Genomic DNA, 16090 nt, shown 5'->3' on the forward strand with positions numbered 1-16090 from the left:
AGATTGGTTTAATGCGGGTTAAGAGGTTTCGTTGACGTTTTTGTCCTGAAGTGAGCCTTGTCAGTGTTATGATGATGGTTTTCACAATTTGATTCCGCTTCGGAGAGAAGTTTGATTATACTTCATTGGTGGAATATCTCTGGAGCATGACATCTAAAAACTTCACGTCCTTTTGACTATTACCAATGAAATGTTTATTTCTTGCCCCTATGTAAAATTAAATATTTCAGGGTGGCAGTGCTGCTCGGCGCATTTTTATATTTCCTTAATACAAGTCTCAGACCCACTCTGTGGCTGGCGGCCCACCTGCTCACCGGGTTATATGCAAAGAGCGAGGTGCGTACGCCTTGCAGGCATTCACATTAACCGCTGTGAAGTCCATAGTCAAGGGCACACGTGGATGAAGGCCTTCTAGGTAAATGCCTTCAGAGTAAAAAACTCTACGTCAAAAGTCTATAGGGTAAAGGCCCTTAGAAATGAGGCAGTTTTGCACCCGGAGCCTTGGTGTTGCGCACGATAAATGTAATTTTTTTATATTTGTTGTGTTATCATTCAAAAATCACAGAAATAGGTTCACTAGAGTGAACAATTACTAATAATACAAAAGAAATGGCTTCTTGAGCCCATATCTCACTCGAGGAGTATAAAAACAAGGCTAGTGCTCTTTTGCGTGGACTAATCTGACATAGGGACAAGAATATTTTTGTAATAAGTGCACTTTGGAACTCCTCTAATTATATTTTCTAACCGCTGCTTTCTGTTTCGCAGGAGTTTGGCAGGAACACTGCGAAAATATTTAGTGTCGGAGAAAGATAGACTACGATCTTATTTACCTACAACAGCGACCACAAGACCGCGTCGTCGCAGCTGGACGGTGCAGATTAGGACTTATTGGATAGGGACATACAGAGTGTTGGGGATGAGACTGACAATGAGCGCTTAAACAAGCAGCGGCGTTCCAGACTCCGGAGTAAGCGCATCAGGTGAACCCGGTCGACAGTGCTTCTCTCTACTCACATTTCGGGATGGAACGTATGAAACAAATTACAAGCGTGAAAAAAGAAGCGTTCCGCTCAGACGCGAGCTTGAATGCATGAACATACATCAAGCTCGGAGGTACAACCAAGAGTACAATGGCCCCCGGGTACGAACAAACTGCCGGGAGAGTCAACTCCTACAGTTTCACATTTTTAACGTACACTTTTTCTATGCCTCAGAGATACTCGTTGGAACATCCCTTATTTCATTAAATTATCTTTCTCACTAACCGCATGACACAGGTATTTTGCAAGCAGAACGCTCCGGACAGTCAAATACTTGTTTACATGATGCAGTCTTTGAGACACGGCAAAGAAGACAAGATCGAGCTGACGACGAAGAAACACTCGACGGGGGAGCTCGTGCAACGGTAGGGCCTGCCACAATGAATTTAATGGAGTCGAAGCCATGTTACACCAAATCGGCTAGATCCCCAACCTTAATTCATGTACATGCCGAGCGCAGAGCCACTTGGAGGGAGAGGTCTCATGCCAGCTAACCATGTTCATGTGGATAAATATCGGCCTCGTTCCTATTCATGGAGGACTGATAGATGCCTTCTTGGAGAAAGCGAGAGCCGGTCCTAGGTGTCCTTATTTGCGAGCCCCGGAATTCGGCGCCGCTTGATTAAGGTGCTGTCACACTAGCATGACTCGGCGACTCCATCGACCCGACGACGACTCCGACTATAGGCTCACTACTCGGGTGATATCGTCTGCATCAGAGAAAGCTGTCACACCAGGCCGACAACGAAATAAACACGACGGATAGCCAGATTTCTTCGCAGTGTGACCTTTTCAGGCTGGAGACACAAAAGCACTATTGTGCCGGCTGTTAGCCACCGGGCATTCGCGAGGTAGGCCGCCGAGCTAGAACGTTCAACAACTAGGAACCTGGTTATCGATATTTTGTCGGTGGAGAATGCGTCTTAAGATTTATGTAAACTTGAAAACAGGTGTGCTCGAAAGTATATAAGAGGCATTAAAAGGCGAAGAATTTAACAGAAAAAGCGTTTGTAGTGCCCTTCGAATCAGCAACATGCTACCTTCAACTATTTCTGCTGCGGCCGCGGTGGCTCAGTGGTTATGGTGCTCGGCTGCTGACCGGCAAGACGCGGGTTCGATCCCGGCCGCGGCGGTTGAGTTTCTTTGGAGGAGAAATTCTAGAGGCCCGTGTACTGTGCAATGTCGGTGCACGTTAAAGAACCCCAGGTGGTCGAAATTTCCGGAGCCCTTCACTACGGCGTCTCTCATAGCCTGAGTCGCTTTGGGACGTTAAACCCCACAAACCATACCAAACCATCAACTATTTCTGCTTTAAAATGAACAGTACAAAAAAAAGAAAATAGCTGGTAAACAAGTGAAGAACGAGCCATAATTAACTTTAAGAGAAAAGAAAATAGCGCCTGCATCACTCTGTATTTCTTTATTTTTCATCCTTCCAGTGTCAAGCTGCTCGATCCTCCTCCGCTTTAGAGGTGTTTTTGCAGTCTTAAAATATGCAGTTGCGAGAGAATTATTTCGGCGCTGCTTTGCAGGCCGACTACGAAGCTTCATGACGCATTACAAAAGGAATGTTTGCGTATAATTGACTGTGTTTCAAGGATTGTGTGACCGCGATAGCAGAATCAACAAGTGACCTCATCGGCCGGCTCGGTGAAAGCTAACGTTTTCTCAGTAACTGACTACACTGCACGCCAACATTGAAATGATCAGGGCTACATTTCTACCAAGCTTGAACGAAGTTTCAGTCCACAGTCAGCGGCAAACGCCTACTTCCGGGGCGGATTTCACACTTCAGAAAAATAACGCATCAGCTAAGGACCTCCACTACACTTTTGAAGCCCGTGAAGCATGCAGTCCTTCACGGCATGCTATTCCGCGATGCAGACACACATTCTCAGGCTGTGGTACACTGCACTAAACCCACACATCAAAACTGCCGGAGACATACACGTGCGTCAAAAACCGCACAGTGGCGTTGGCGTCGATGTCGCGTGCAGGAAGTGGTTCGGGCAAAACCTACCAAAACCCACTGCAGAGCATCACTGCAGTCCTGGGCATTTCTATTTTAACCCGTGGTTGTTTTAATTTGCGACAGAAATGAAAAAAAGCGTGGAAATACTTCGCGGTCGCACTACAGCTGAGGCTGAAACATTGGGTTGCACGTCTGCGACAGTCCTGGGTAATTTTTAAGAGGTAAGTAAGTGTATTATTCCTTCTTTCAATTATAGTGCACTGAAATTGTAAGTGACATTTGATAAGTGTCATTGTAATACGCCAGGCCATTGCCACATCTGTGATATTTCGGTGTTCTTTTGCTCTGCACAGAACGGGTACGCCACGAATGGAATGCATTCAGTACAGCAATAAGATTGTACTGCTATTATAACTTTACGTATTCGTATGCCGAAGCTTCTTGTGTGTAGAGGGAACAGTGAAATTAAAAATTGCAGGGGACACTACGCTTCGCATTAAGGGAATGAGGCGGTAGCTTAAATGGATAATTGTCCATATATGTGGAATTGGTCAATCTCGAAGTTACGTTCATAAATCCCTGGGTGTCCTCATACCTCTCTCCTGTCGCAGTGGTTCAGGGTTTAAGCGATGTTTAATTGGCCTGCAAAAAAAGGTGCTACCACGGGTGGAGGCTTGTGGGACCCAGGTTGCTCTTGCTGAGCAATATCTTGCACCCAATCATCATTTTATTGTCACTTTGCTTACAATCTGGCGGTGAAGTTGTGATAACGACACAACGTCCCATGAGACCGTGCGAGCCCGCCTTCTTTTCTTCTTCAGGCATTTCTCGCACACAGTTCGACGCAGATCACGGCGACGACGAATTTTCCACAGAGCGGAAATATATTGCAATCGCATCAAAAATGAAACCATAATCTTGTTTTTTTGTAGTTCAGCTATTTGCTGGATCACTTTCAACTGTGCCTGGCCAACTGTACTAAGGCCTCAGATTCTTGACCATAGAATAAATGTACAGCGTCAATACCGCGACCAGTAAACTTAAAAAGCAGCTGCTTTTGTTAATTTTTGCGGGGAATGCGAAATGTGGAGACGGCTGTGGAAATTTCACTCGGTGACGACTAGGATAACTTGAAAATCCGCATTGCATGCAGCGGGAGGTAGGAAATTTCGAGAGGAAAACATGCGCGAAATCTTGCCCAGCCCCCGCCTTGCGTGTCCAGCGGCCACCCCGCTGCATGATCGGGAGCGAAGCAGCGAACAAGCCGAGCAGTGCGGACCGGGCTTTTGGAAAAAAATTCAATCGGGAAGTAGCCTGAAGTCTAAGGTCTGACTAAATCTCGTCTTTTCGGGTGAATACATGTGAAAAATAAATAAATAAGTGCCGACAAAAAAAGGTGTACTCAGGATGACAGAGACGTTTGGACTTCACATGGAAGCCGTGTTCACTGAAGGATAAAATTTCAGACACAGTGCTAAAGTACGTTATAATAATCGATGCAGGCGCCTAGCGTGCTAGGGCGGTAGATTTCCGATGTCGCGGTTTAGCGTGTGATCTGTTGTCAGAAAAATCAAGGATCGAAGATGCGGTTTCCAGTTTTTCTGACGGCCTGTAACGGTTGCTTTTTCACAACCGATAACGTGCTTTATGTTTCCAACATGTTCAGCAAGTGCGTTGGAAGCGACCTTCTTGTCAAAAACGAATGATGTCAGGAAAAAGAAAGTCGCTTACAATATCCTTAAAGGCGACGGCAAGACTGGGGTGCAGAGTGGAGATCGAATTTAGGGTTGGTGGAGTGGATTGAGCATTTGGGGACTGGTGCGCGAGGGCATCTGCCATTCTCTGGTGAATGTTTCGCGCAGTTTTGTGTGTAAAATTTAAAATGACACATCTTGTTATGTTCTGATTGTAAGCTTCTATCTCTTCGGTGGTTTAATAAGATCTTCTTGCAAACACGGGTTTTCTTACGGAGGCTAACTGATTTCAAGCGTCCTTTTTATCAATGATTGTGCAGAGCGCTATCAGAAGTCCGGGTTGCCCGAGTTATATAACAGATGTGCCAATAGCTGAATGTTTTCGGGCTCTACGACATTTGTAGCGCCCTCATATGCTATATAAGCGTCAATATAGGTTTCAAAGATCCCCGAACTTATTCAAAGTACAGTTGAGGTTCTGCGATTCTGAATACGACGCAATTTCGTCATCTTGATCATAGTTACTCTAAGCGTTTGCACATAAAGAATTACGTTTTGCGGTGTTACTTTCTGTTTTCTGCCCAATTCGTAGTCTTATGCCCCATTTCTTTCTAAGGCCTCGCTATCACGTTGTTATCCCTGGATAACAGGCGGACGACTTTTCGTGATTCGTTGGTTTCGCGCGCCTTGAAGGAAAACTCTGCCGAGAAGGAAAAGTCATCTGTGTCGCCGCTCGCTGCACACTATTGCAAGGCGGGGTGCCATAAGCAACAGCTGCGTCACACGAAGGAGGTGCTTAGCGCCGACAGCCGCATTCTGGCATGCGTCATTAGGCGGACTGGGACTAAATTTTTAGCCACGTGTATCTCAGGGCACAGGCGCGTTACTAAGATTGTACAAATGGAACAGCCCTGAAAAATAAATGCCTCTAAGTTCTCAATATAAACATGCACGCTAACCTCAGGCAACAAAAAGGTAATTAATGATTTTTAGGCGGAAGCCTTTAATGCCTCATCGTTGTATGCAGGAGTTGTCGACAGAAATGTCAAGCTTTTCAATTGGTCGAAACGGTCGTAGCGTCACAGTGCGCGAATTTCAAACGGGGCCAATTGTACTTTCCCTACTAACCATGCAACCAATTAAAGAGATAGTATAATTATGCTCCATGTAAGTTTCAGTTTAGATAATTGCTTACTTAACCAATTAGTCTAATTAACCTTTCTAGTCAGACCAATTAAATAAATAAAACCGAGTAACAAATTGGCCGAGCTTGGGAATCGAACCCCGGTCTCCGGAGTGCGAGTCCCGCACGCTACCACTCCGCCATGCCAGCTTTTTTTTTCTTTATTTTCGAGATTGACATGAAAACAATAAGACCACTTCAGCTACACTTGAGCTGACACGGGTGAAGTTAAAATTTCTTAAGTTTGATCATCTAGTAGTGTTACCCACTGGGGTGGGTCACGCTGCGCCTGGTAACATTCCCGCAGATAAACAGCACTTTCAACAAAGTTCTCACGTGTACTACGAGTGTTTATATCCGCATGCCTTACTTGCATTCGCGTTTTCCACAAGCTGTGGAGGCCAAGAAGCATTAATAAGTCATAGGGTACCTCTTTGCGATCAACTGGCAGAAATCTGATACCATAAGGGTGCAGTGGTAGTTCCTTCTTGATGGTTCTCTGCAGGACATCCCAGAGAAGTATGGCGTCCCAGCAGTCTAGGAAAACATGTTCAATTGTCTCCGGCTGCTTACATAACAGGCAATTTGTTGTCCATGGGACAAAGATTCCATTTTTCATGGAGCCAGGTTTTAGCGGGTAGTGTATTAGAGTGCAATTTGAAAAAGAATGTTTCTACTGTCGGCCGGACCGGCATCATTTTCACCCGTTTTAAAATATCCTGCCCTGGGCCTCCACGGTAAGGCGCACGATACTAAGGTGGCGAAAGCATAATATCAACCAGATCCTTATACAGCTTCTTTTTGGGAACGTTATACAGGTATCCTAGCGAAAAACGCACTTCCAACAACCTGAAGGAAAGGACAACCTCACGCAAATATCCGTTTACAGCACCACACATGTTTTCACACGATGACACTATGATTCCGGGGAGCAGTCTTTGCAACCGCATTTGCATAACAGTTCTCAAAAATATGTCATTTTGATCACGAAGGAAAGTAAAGCGCCACACCACTTTACGCAAAAACAAATGAACCAGTCAAACGCCACCGCTTTTGACTGAAATAAACAAGTTTGTTCGCGTGGTTTTCTCCCAGGTCGACGCCCAAAGAAAACTGCAAACACTCGATGGATTTTTTGAATATTGCTGCGCGACGCACAGAGCATATTCATCACGTACCATATCTTAGAAATCAAGAAAACATTGCACACCAAGGCACGTGAAAAGATTGACAGCTGCCTTCCTTGCCACGCGTCCGCTTTCTCTCTTGCCTTTAACATCTCCTCGTTCCAGTGTGTGCTGGGATCGCGATAACTTTTTACGGGCACCCCAAAGTACCGCGTCGGTAAGTCAGTGCATTGCAGTCGAGAAAAAAAATCTGGTGAAATATCCCATTCCCCATGCCAATATCCTGAGCTTTTTCCCCAGTTTATGTGACATCCAGTTTGGTCGCAGAACTTTTCGACCACATTCGTAGCTTCACGAATGCTGTCTCTGTTTGTGCAAAATACCGATATGTCGTCCGCGTATGCAAGGATTTTCACTTCGGCTGCCTGAAGCTTGAATCCAGAAATGCAGTCACTGTTAAGAATGGCCAAGCACAACGGCTCGCGATAAACTGCAAAAAGCAGGGGAGGGAGTGGGCATCCTTGTCCCACCGACGAGCGTACTATGAGGCTGTTGGTAAGTTCGCAGTTAACTATAATTCTCGACGTACAATTTGCGTAAGCCATTTTTGCCCCTTCTACTATTACGTTACCCAGGTTGGCATGCTCTAGAATGGAGAAAAGAATGTCGTGAGAAACACGGTCGAAAGCTTTTGCTAAATCTAACTGCATCATAGCTACTTGACTGCCAAGCGCGTCAACGCATTCTAATACGCTTCGTGCAACATGTATATTTGTGGCAATGCTGCGACCTTTGATGCCATAGGTTTGATGCGGCCCAATTAACTTGGCGCTTACACTTTGCAATCTGCTGGCTAAGATCTTCATTACCCCCTTGTAATCCACATTTGTGAGGCTGATTGGTCTATAGGACCCCACCAACATACGTTTCTCCGTGTCATCAGTGTTGGGAATTAAAACAATGTGGGAGGTAGTAAAAGACAATGGAACTTGATTATTTTCATAAGCTTCTGTTAAAACTTTGAGCATCAGTTGAGCGACGTAGTGTTTGAATGTTTTGAATAATATAACACTCAACCCATCTGGCCCAGGGGCTTTCTCAGATGGTAGGTCGTCTATTGCTTTTTCTATCTCCTGCAAGGTAATTGGCAGCTCTAGGCGCTGCTTGATTTCATCGTCAAGTGTTGGCATCATTTGTAAGAAGTTTACATGAAAACCTTCTACAGTCTGGCGCTTGTTACTAAAAAGTTCTGTGAAGTGGTCCACACAGGCGTTCTGAATATCTCCTGGATCGCTGGTAATTGCGTCTCCGTATCTTATCTTTCTGATTTCTTTCTGGCAAGCGTACCGTTTTTCGTCCGCGAGCGCTCGCTTTGTAGGCGTTTCGCCTGCTCAATGGTGTGGAATGAACAAAGGTGCGTCTAGTGAATACGGTGTCTTCGTTCACTCCCATCTTCCTCCCTTCCCGCTACGGCGAGGTTTAGGTGTCCACCGAGATATGAGAGACAGATACACTTCCTTTCCTCAAAAACCAATTTACCGACGAGCAAGGCGTATTTGTCCGCGTTTGAGATTGGTCCAAATTGTCGTGACGTCACCGCGCGCGAATTTTGACGGGTGTGCACCGAAATATGTGAGACAGTTACTGCGCAACTTCCTTTCCTCAAATACAATTTTCATTTTCTTCATTACGGCCCCTCTTTCTTCTTTCACTCACACTTCCTCCCTTCCTGTACAGTACGGCTCAGGTGTCCACCGAGATGACAGCGAATTACAGCACCATTTCCTTTCCTCAAAAAGCATTGCGTTCACAGGGCGACGCATCCCGCTGAACGGGTGGTGGCGTTCCGTGGACTCCGTGGCAGCGCTACAACACGCTGTCGCGTTCCACTCCAAAACGCAAAGCTTAAGCGTCATTAATTGGCAGCTAATTAATGCACCAACAAAATGTGCAGTGAACAATCGCGTAGCAGAATGCAGCACTCAGGCTTTCGCCTTTCACCACTTTAGCCGCTAAAGCTCCTCGTAATTTTTTAGCTAATCACTGAATTGATGCGGACAACTATTGCCCCAATTTTTGTCCGCTTGACCGCATTACCAAGGAACGAATGCGGCATCAGCGTACGGCATTTCGCATTTTTTTGAAGATCAGTAAAATGTAACTGAACACATTGTATATACATATACCCCGGCAGGTGCAAGCGGGATGATGCTGATCAGCTTGAGCGATTTCCTGGCTCACCGCAGATTCCGAGTCCGCGTAGGAGCAACTTTGGCCTAGACCTGCACCCAAAAGAACGGCATGAGCCAGCACGGCACTCTTGTAGTAAAGATGAATTCCTTAGCTACAGTATTACCCAAGTCCATAATGAATGTAAATGACCTACAGTTAGCATGCACTTGCTGCAGCATAGCAAGCTCCGAGAGATAAATAAACTGGCTGCTTAAGCTGAGAGAAATGGACTCAAGTTTTGTAATAAAAAAAACAGTAGCTTTTCTGTTCTCATTGGCACGAGGCGCACACTGCCAATTAAACAAGAATACAAATTTTTAGGTGTAAATTCCTACAAGAAACTCACATATCTGCCACACATTAGCAACCTTAAAAAGAAGGCTTCTCAAGAGCTCAGGGTCTTATAAGCCGTGTATACCTGCGATGGGCATGCTGTTCAATTAATCGCACTTGGAGCTTACGTGGACGCAAGTTCCAAAGACCCAATGCGCACACCACTATCTTCTGCCCAGCTCTACCTAATGCACGCCAGGCCTGTCCCTACATATCAGAGGCACCACATCTCTGTGATAGCACAGTTCATTGCTTTTTGTGACGGCTTTTCCACTTTAACGAACCTCCTCTGTATTCCACCGAACTGTTTTCTCCTACATACCGTCTCAACGCAAGCAGTAAGGTCTCTACGCGGCGTAGCCTGTCCCCTGGGCATTGTAGTTTATGTGTGCACCATCGTGAAATCGTATCCATGCCTTGTCTGACTTTCGTGGACTGGACGCAATATGCATCATCTTAGGGAAGCGGACAATGCGCTCCATCCACTGCGATACTCGCATCCGCTGCTGAAATTATCCACCGGAAACACCGTACTGCCTAGTAAGGAATTTCTCTGTGACCCCTTGCGTGATTGATTCCGCGCGTGGATCCAACCTTCCCGGCAATTCAATTAGCCGTGAGGAAAATCCGGATGGATGCTGCACTGACGCCTGCGGTCAGTGCCTCCTGGAAATAACAGACCCCGCTTCTGAACTGCCTATTTTGCCCGGCTTCTGCTCCAGAGTTGACATTAGCTCACTTTATGCTGACTTGCCCCGGAATTCGGGAGGCATGCAACAAAACCTCGGGATTCAGGCTTACTGCCCCAGCGAACCACCAGACACTCGAATCTGGACCCATGTGCGCCATTATTGGGGCTTTTGCCATTCGTAGCCAACACCAGCCTTCATATGCACCGTATTTTCCACAAGTAACTGAGCAACGGTGTCTTCTTTCTTAGCGACGTAGCGGAACACTTTTGGGAGCCCTTAAGCTCTGAATATGTGTCAAGTAACATGAACCCTTGACCTCTTGTTCTATCATCTCTCGGTGTTCACCTGTGACGTAAACGTTCCGTTACACTGCCCAGAAGAAAAATTGGCAGTGGCTTAGCTCTGGTTAAGCCTGGATATAGAAGCGAAAAGCTGCAGTTATGCTTTGTTTGACGTCATGGCTGTTGCAGTTCGCGCACAACGCACTGGGAGCACCACGATAACGGTGTAGATTTTGAGCCAACTCCCTCGCTGCCACTTCTGGGTCTTCTTTTCTTCCTTCCATGGCGAATGCCTGCGTCTCTTTTACGGCCGCCGCCGCCGCTCACACGTTCGTTCTCGCAGCGCCTTGCGAAAGAACCTTCTCTTGGGATGGCGGCGTAGACCGCGCAGCAGCGGCAAGGGGTAAACCGGTGGCGAGGAGGAGAAGTGGCGATGGAGCGCGCGCCGCGGCGCGACCTCTTTTCTGTCCGCCGCCGCCGCCCGGGCGTTATCGCAACGCCTTGCGATAACGCGATAAGAACGCGATAAGAACCGCTAGCAGCGGCGAAGGGTAAACAGGTGGCGAGGAGGAGGAAGGGCGTGACGCGGCGGCGCTCAGGGGTGGCCCACGCGAAGCGCGGTGTTCACTAGCCTAAGCTTTTCGCTTCAAAAACCTGTTGCTCGGTTACTTTTGGCAAAGGGGATACATATATCTATTGTGTCGAATGGCATACTTGCGCAATAAAAAAAAGATAAACCTGAATTGCAAGTCAGCCCAAGCAAACAAAAATTACGAGGAACTTTAGCGACTAATGTGCTGAAAGGCGAAAGCCTGAGTGCTGCATTCTGCTCACGCGATTGTTCACTTCACATTTTGTTGGTGCATTAACTGCCAATTAATGACGCTTAAGCTTCGCCTTTAGGAGTGGAACGCGACAGCGTGTTGTAGCGCTGCCACGGAGTCCATTGAACGCCACCACCCGTTCGGCGCGATGCCTTGCCCTTTGAACACAACGCTTTTTAAGGAAAGTAAATGGAGCAGTAATTCTCTGTCGTCTCGGTGGACACCTGAGCTGCACTATACAGGATGGGAGGAAGTGGAGTGAAAGAAGACAGAGAGGCCGTAATGAAGTAAATGAAAATTGTATTTGAGGAAAGGAAATTACGCATTAACTGTCTCGCATATCTCAGTAGACACTAGTCGAAAATTGTATTTGAGGAAAGAAAGTTGCCCCAGTAACTCTCTCACATATTTCGGTGGACACCCGTCAAAATTCGCGCGTGGTGACATCACGACAATTTGTACCAATCTGAAACGCGGACAAATAAGCCTTGCTCGTCAGTAGATTGGTTTTTGAGGAAAGGAAATGTATCTGTCGCGCATATCTCGGTGCACACCTGAACCTCGCCGTAACGGGAAGGGAGGAAGATGGGAGTGAACGAAGACACCGTACTCACTAGACGCACCTTTGTTCATTCCAAACCATCGAGCTGGCATGGCGGAGGCGCCATGCCAGCTCGATGGTTTTTTTTATAGACTGCAAAGACGCGATTTTGTTTTGGGATGTGTTGCAAAGGACGCTACAGAAAGATTTTCTCCTAAATTCCTACAGTGTGCGCTACATTGTTGTTTCCAAACCTGACTCGAATCCTTATAATATGATTCTTCTGATTGGACTTCATAGTCTTTGGAGAACGCGCATGCAAGATCGCAACGTTGAACCTGTTGTTTCGCCCAGAATTCACTTTAGCCGAATGTTGCTGCAGGTAACGCACATTTACAAAAAATTGGACTTTGTACCGGATTGGTTTCCTCTCCTGATGCGCTGTATATCCTTACCGGCCTTTTAGTTATAATATGTTACTATTATGTTTCTGCCTCGTAGCGCCTACCTAGGTGCTCTGTAAATAGTTGTTCGATGAAGGCGAAATTCTAGAGGCCCGTGTGCTGCGCGATGTCAGTGCACGTTAAAGAACCCCAGGTGGTCGAAATTTCTTAAACCAAACCCCAATAAACCAAACCAAACCGGTTTCGTCTATCCAACCATACCCATTGATCTCGCCTCCGTCCAGCACTGGGATACTTACGGCGCTCATCGACGGCCTCTCCGGTGCTACGCAGCCTCCGAATGCTCGCATGCGCCGCCAGCTCACCAATTTCAGCATAAAGAATGGCACGCTGCTCCGGTACCCCTACAGCCTTCTTGGACCCTCCGGGGTTGCTGTCATTCCCCGCTCTCTCCTCCGTCACCTGTCGGAAGTATTTCACGATGATCCGCTCGTTACTTGGGATTCCAAAAGACATAGGATCGCCCTAAAAGCCGCTACTTCTGATCGAGCCTTTCGACCAGCGTTGCAAAATACGTGACATCCTGTGTACCGTGCCAACCCCGTAAACTGTCGAGGTCTCCTCGTGCGGGCCTCCTCCAACCCCTTAAATGCCCATTCACCCTGTTTGAAGCTGTCGGCATCCACCTTTACAAACCTCCGCCGTTAACACCGGCCCGCAATCGCGGTATCATTGCCGCCGTCGGCCACCTCACCAGAAACGCAGAAACATCAGCTCTTATTTAAATCACCACTGCAGAGATAACCCATTTATCTTCTTCTGCGCCATTCTTCTGCGCCACAGAGCTCACCGTGTTCTCCTCAGCGACCGTGACAAGGCTTTCCTCTCTGCCACCTTGGAACAAGTTTTTCTTCATGCCTCGAATACCACCCACAAAAAAAAGCATACTCTTATCACCCGCAAAGCAATGGCCTCACACAACGCTTCCATCGGACCATTACTGATATGCTTTCCGCCTACGTTGAAGCCGCTAGTACCAACTCGGACTATCTGCCTCCATTTGTTACCCTTGCCTACAATACCGCCGTGCAATGACAAATGTCCCTCGTTCCTTTTCTTTGTTTATGGCAGGACCTCTACATTTGTCATCGAGGCATCTATCTTTTCTGTGCCGTCCCCTCTTCAGCAGCATTCCATGAATAGCTTACTTCCCGCCTTGACAAATGCTGCGAGCATGCGCGATTGAACCCACAATCTTCTCAGGCTTTCTGAAAGCTCCGCTATGACCTTACCCAGCATGCCGTTTCTTTTTTCCCTGGCATGAGGCATTGCTCTGGACACTCGTACTCACTCCAGGCCTCTGTGAAAAATTTATGAGCCGCTATATTGGTCCCTAAACTACATAAACAAACGTCCCCCATTAACTATCGTGTCGCTACCGCTTCACCTGTGCGGACTCTCGCTGTCGTGACACTGATATTGTCCGCGCGTCGCACCTTAAGCACTTAGCCCATCGAACGTCATCCCTCTAAATCGCAACTAGGGTGGTCACTTTTGCCCAGAAGGGGAGGGGGGGGGGGGAGGCGAATGGTGTAAGCGCTGTGCGGAAACCTCATCATCATTCTTGAATAATGATCATCTCCCACCGTCGTCTTCGCGGCGTACGTCATTCCTGCCGGGAGCAATAAAGCCTGCTCCGGGTGTTCTCAATATCAAAACGTGTACATTATTATAAAATACGCAGCTGGACGCTTAAAAAAACATACAGGTGTACAGACATTATAACTGGGCCCCAGAGTGCATTTGAGAGGCGCATGTTTGTTTGGGACCAGTATTCATGGTGATTGGGAAAAGGATGGTACCGTGAACCAGTTAAAAAAAAACTCAAACAGTGGAAAACAATTGTGGAGCACTTAAACTCCGACTTCAGGCTATGACGCGATTACTTAATGGGTTAATACCCAAATAAGCAAAATTTCTCATTTTGAATTTGCCATTCTGACAGCCGTCTCCATAGCTCAGACGGTACGGCACCGGTTGCAAAATTCGGAGGTCGCCACGTGGCTTTTCCTTCAGCTTTATTATTAGTGATCTTTAACTTACACTATTGATCTCCGATTATATCCGTCTGTGGTTTCACTGGCTGTTGACATGACAAAAGCCAACAGGCACGGAAACCATGAAACACATAGAATTTTTTTAACATGTGCTGTCAATGAATTGGAGACTAGTGTGTGTGTGTGTGTGTGTGGGGGGGGGGGGGGGGCTCATGTCGCTTGGTCCACTGCGATGTTAAACTTTAAGCCGAAATCAGAGCTTTTGATTTCAAGCTAGGGTCACTCCAGTGCACGCGCTGATGATGCATGTCACGCCGCGTGAATAAATATTTCGCAAAGAGTCATTTGCAGTTATGTCATCACTTTGAAGGCATACTCCGATATCCTCAGTGGATTCTGATGAGAAGAAAAATGAAATAAACCTGATATTTACAAGAAATTTCAGGCCCACGTCGCAACTTACAACTAGGCGTTATGTGCGGCTACTATCTAAGAAGGTGTAAAAACAAGTATGGCATCTATTGACAGAAGGCCATATCTTTATTGAATGTAGTTTATATCGTTCTGAGAAGAGAAGGCAAGCATAGCAGGGGCGGCAGGAAGTTGTGTTTGCGGGGATACCGTAGCAGCATCTGACAAAGTACAGGGTTATTTGGAGAGACAAGGGAAAGGCTTTTGCCCTGCAGTGGGCATAGTCAGTCTGATGATTATGATGACGTTGATGATGAGAAGAATATGTGGAAAGCAAAAGTTTCTTATAGTGAGCTTTGAGCGCTAAGATAACAAGTGTAATAAGTGGAAAGTCAGTGTGAATTTAAAATTGATTACCGGCACAAATTGACGAAGACCACGAGGTACGAACGCCCTTTATCATAAAGCGCGGACACACTGAAATGTAGATATTATTTTATACACATATAACAGGGCTGACGTGTAAGATGCTTGCATTTGGCAATAAGGAAGGGTGGCCTTTGCACTTCCATCTCGGTCCCTTGGCATGAAAAGTGTCATAGAATTCAAAATGATTTAGCAGCGGCTGTGCGCCCTCCTGCTGTGAGATTTGTCACCTTTCCTTAAGTGAGTAGAGTTACCAACTGAAAAGTTTTTGTTCACAGTCTCCTCCAGTCAAAACATAAACTGCGTCCAAAAAGGCACAAAAACTTGCTTCCATGCTTTCCTACACTTCTGCGCATCACTTGCGTCGCAGACGAATATTTTCTTTCATCAAAAGGTTAAAACTTTACCCGAGGGGTGTCAACTATGTATATGAACAAGTTGGCCTTTTGCGCTTGTACAGTAATTTTTTTTTCGCACCAATACCTTTCACAACATGCCCTTTTATGGGCTCCTAAATTGAGTCCGAAGTTTTAAAAGCATTAAAAACCACCCCGTTGGTGCACTGCCGGAGAATTTGCTGATACCACGCTGCAACTAACAAGAGTCGAACTTAATTGGCCACATCTTTAATACAACCTTTAAACGTAATGCGTCGTGTAGAATTTCTAGGAATATAGGAGCTTGGATTTGAGTAATAAGGGCGTTTAGTTGCCCTCATATCAAAATTTTGCAAACAAACAAACTTAATTCTCCTTCTGAAATCCCTAGGCAACGGTTACAAAAAGCTGCGGTGGTGGCTCTGTGGTTATGAGGATCGGCAGCTGTCCCGAAAGCGGCGGGTTTGATCCCGACCAAGGCGATGGCATTTGG

The sequence above is a fragment of the Amblyomma mixtum genome, chromosome 9, assembly GCF_055824585.1.
Source record: "Amblyomma mixtum isolate Tamu chromosome 9, ASM5582458v1, whole genome shotgun sequence".
NCBI lineage: Eukaryota > Metazoa > Arthropoda > Arachnida > Ixodida > Ixodidae > Amblyomma > Amblyomma mixtum.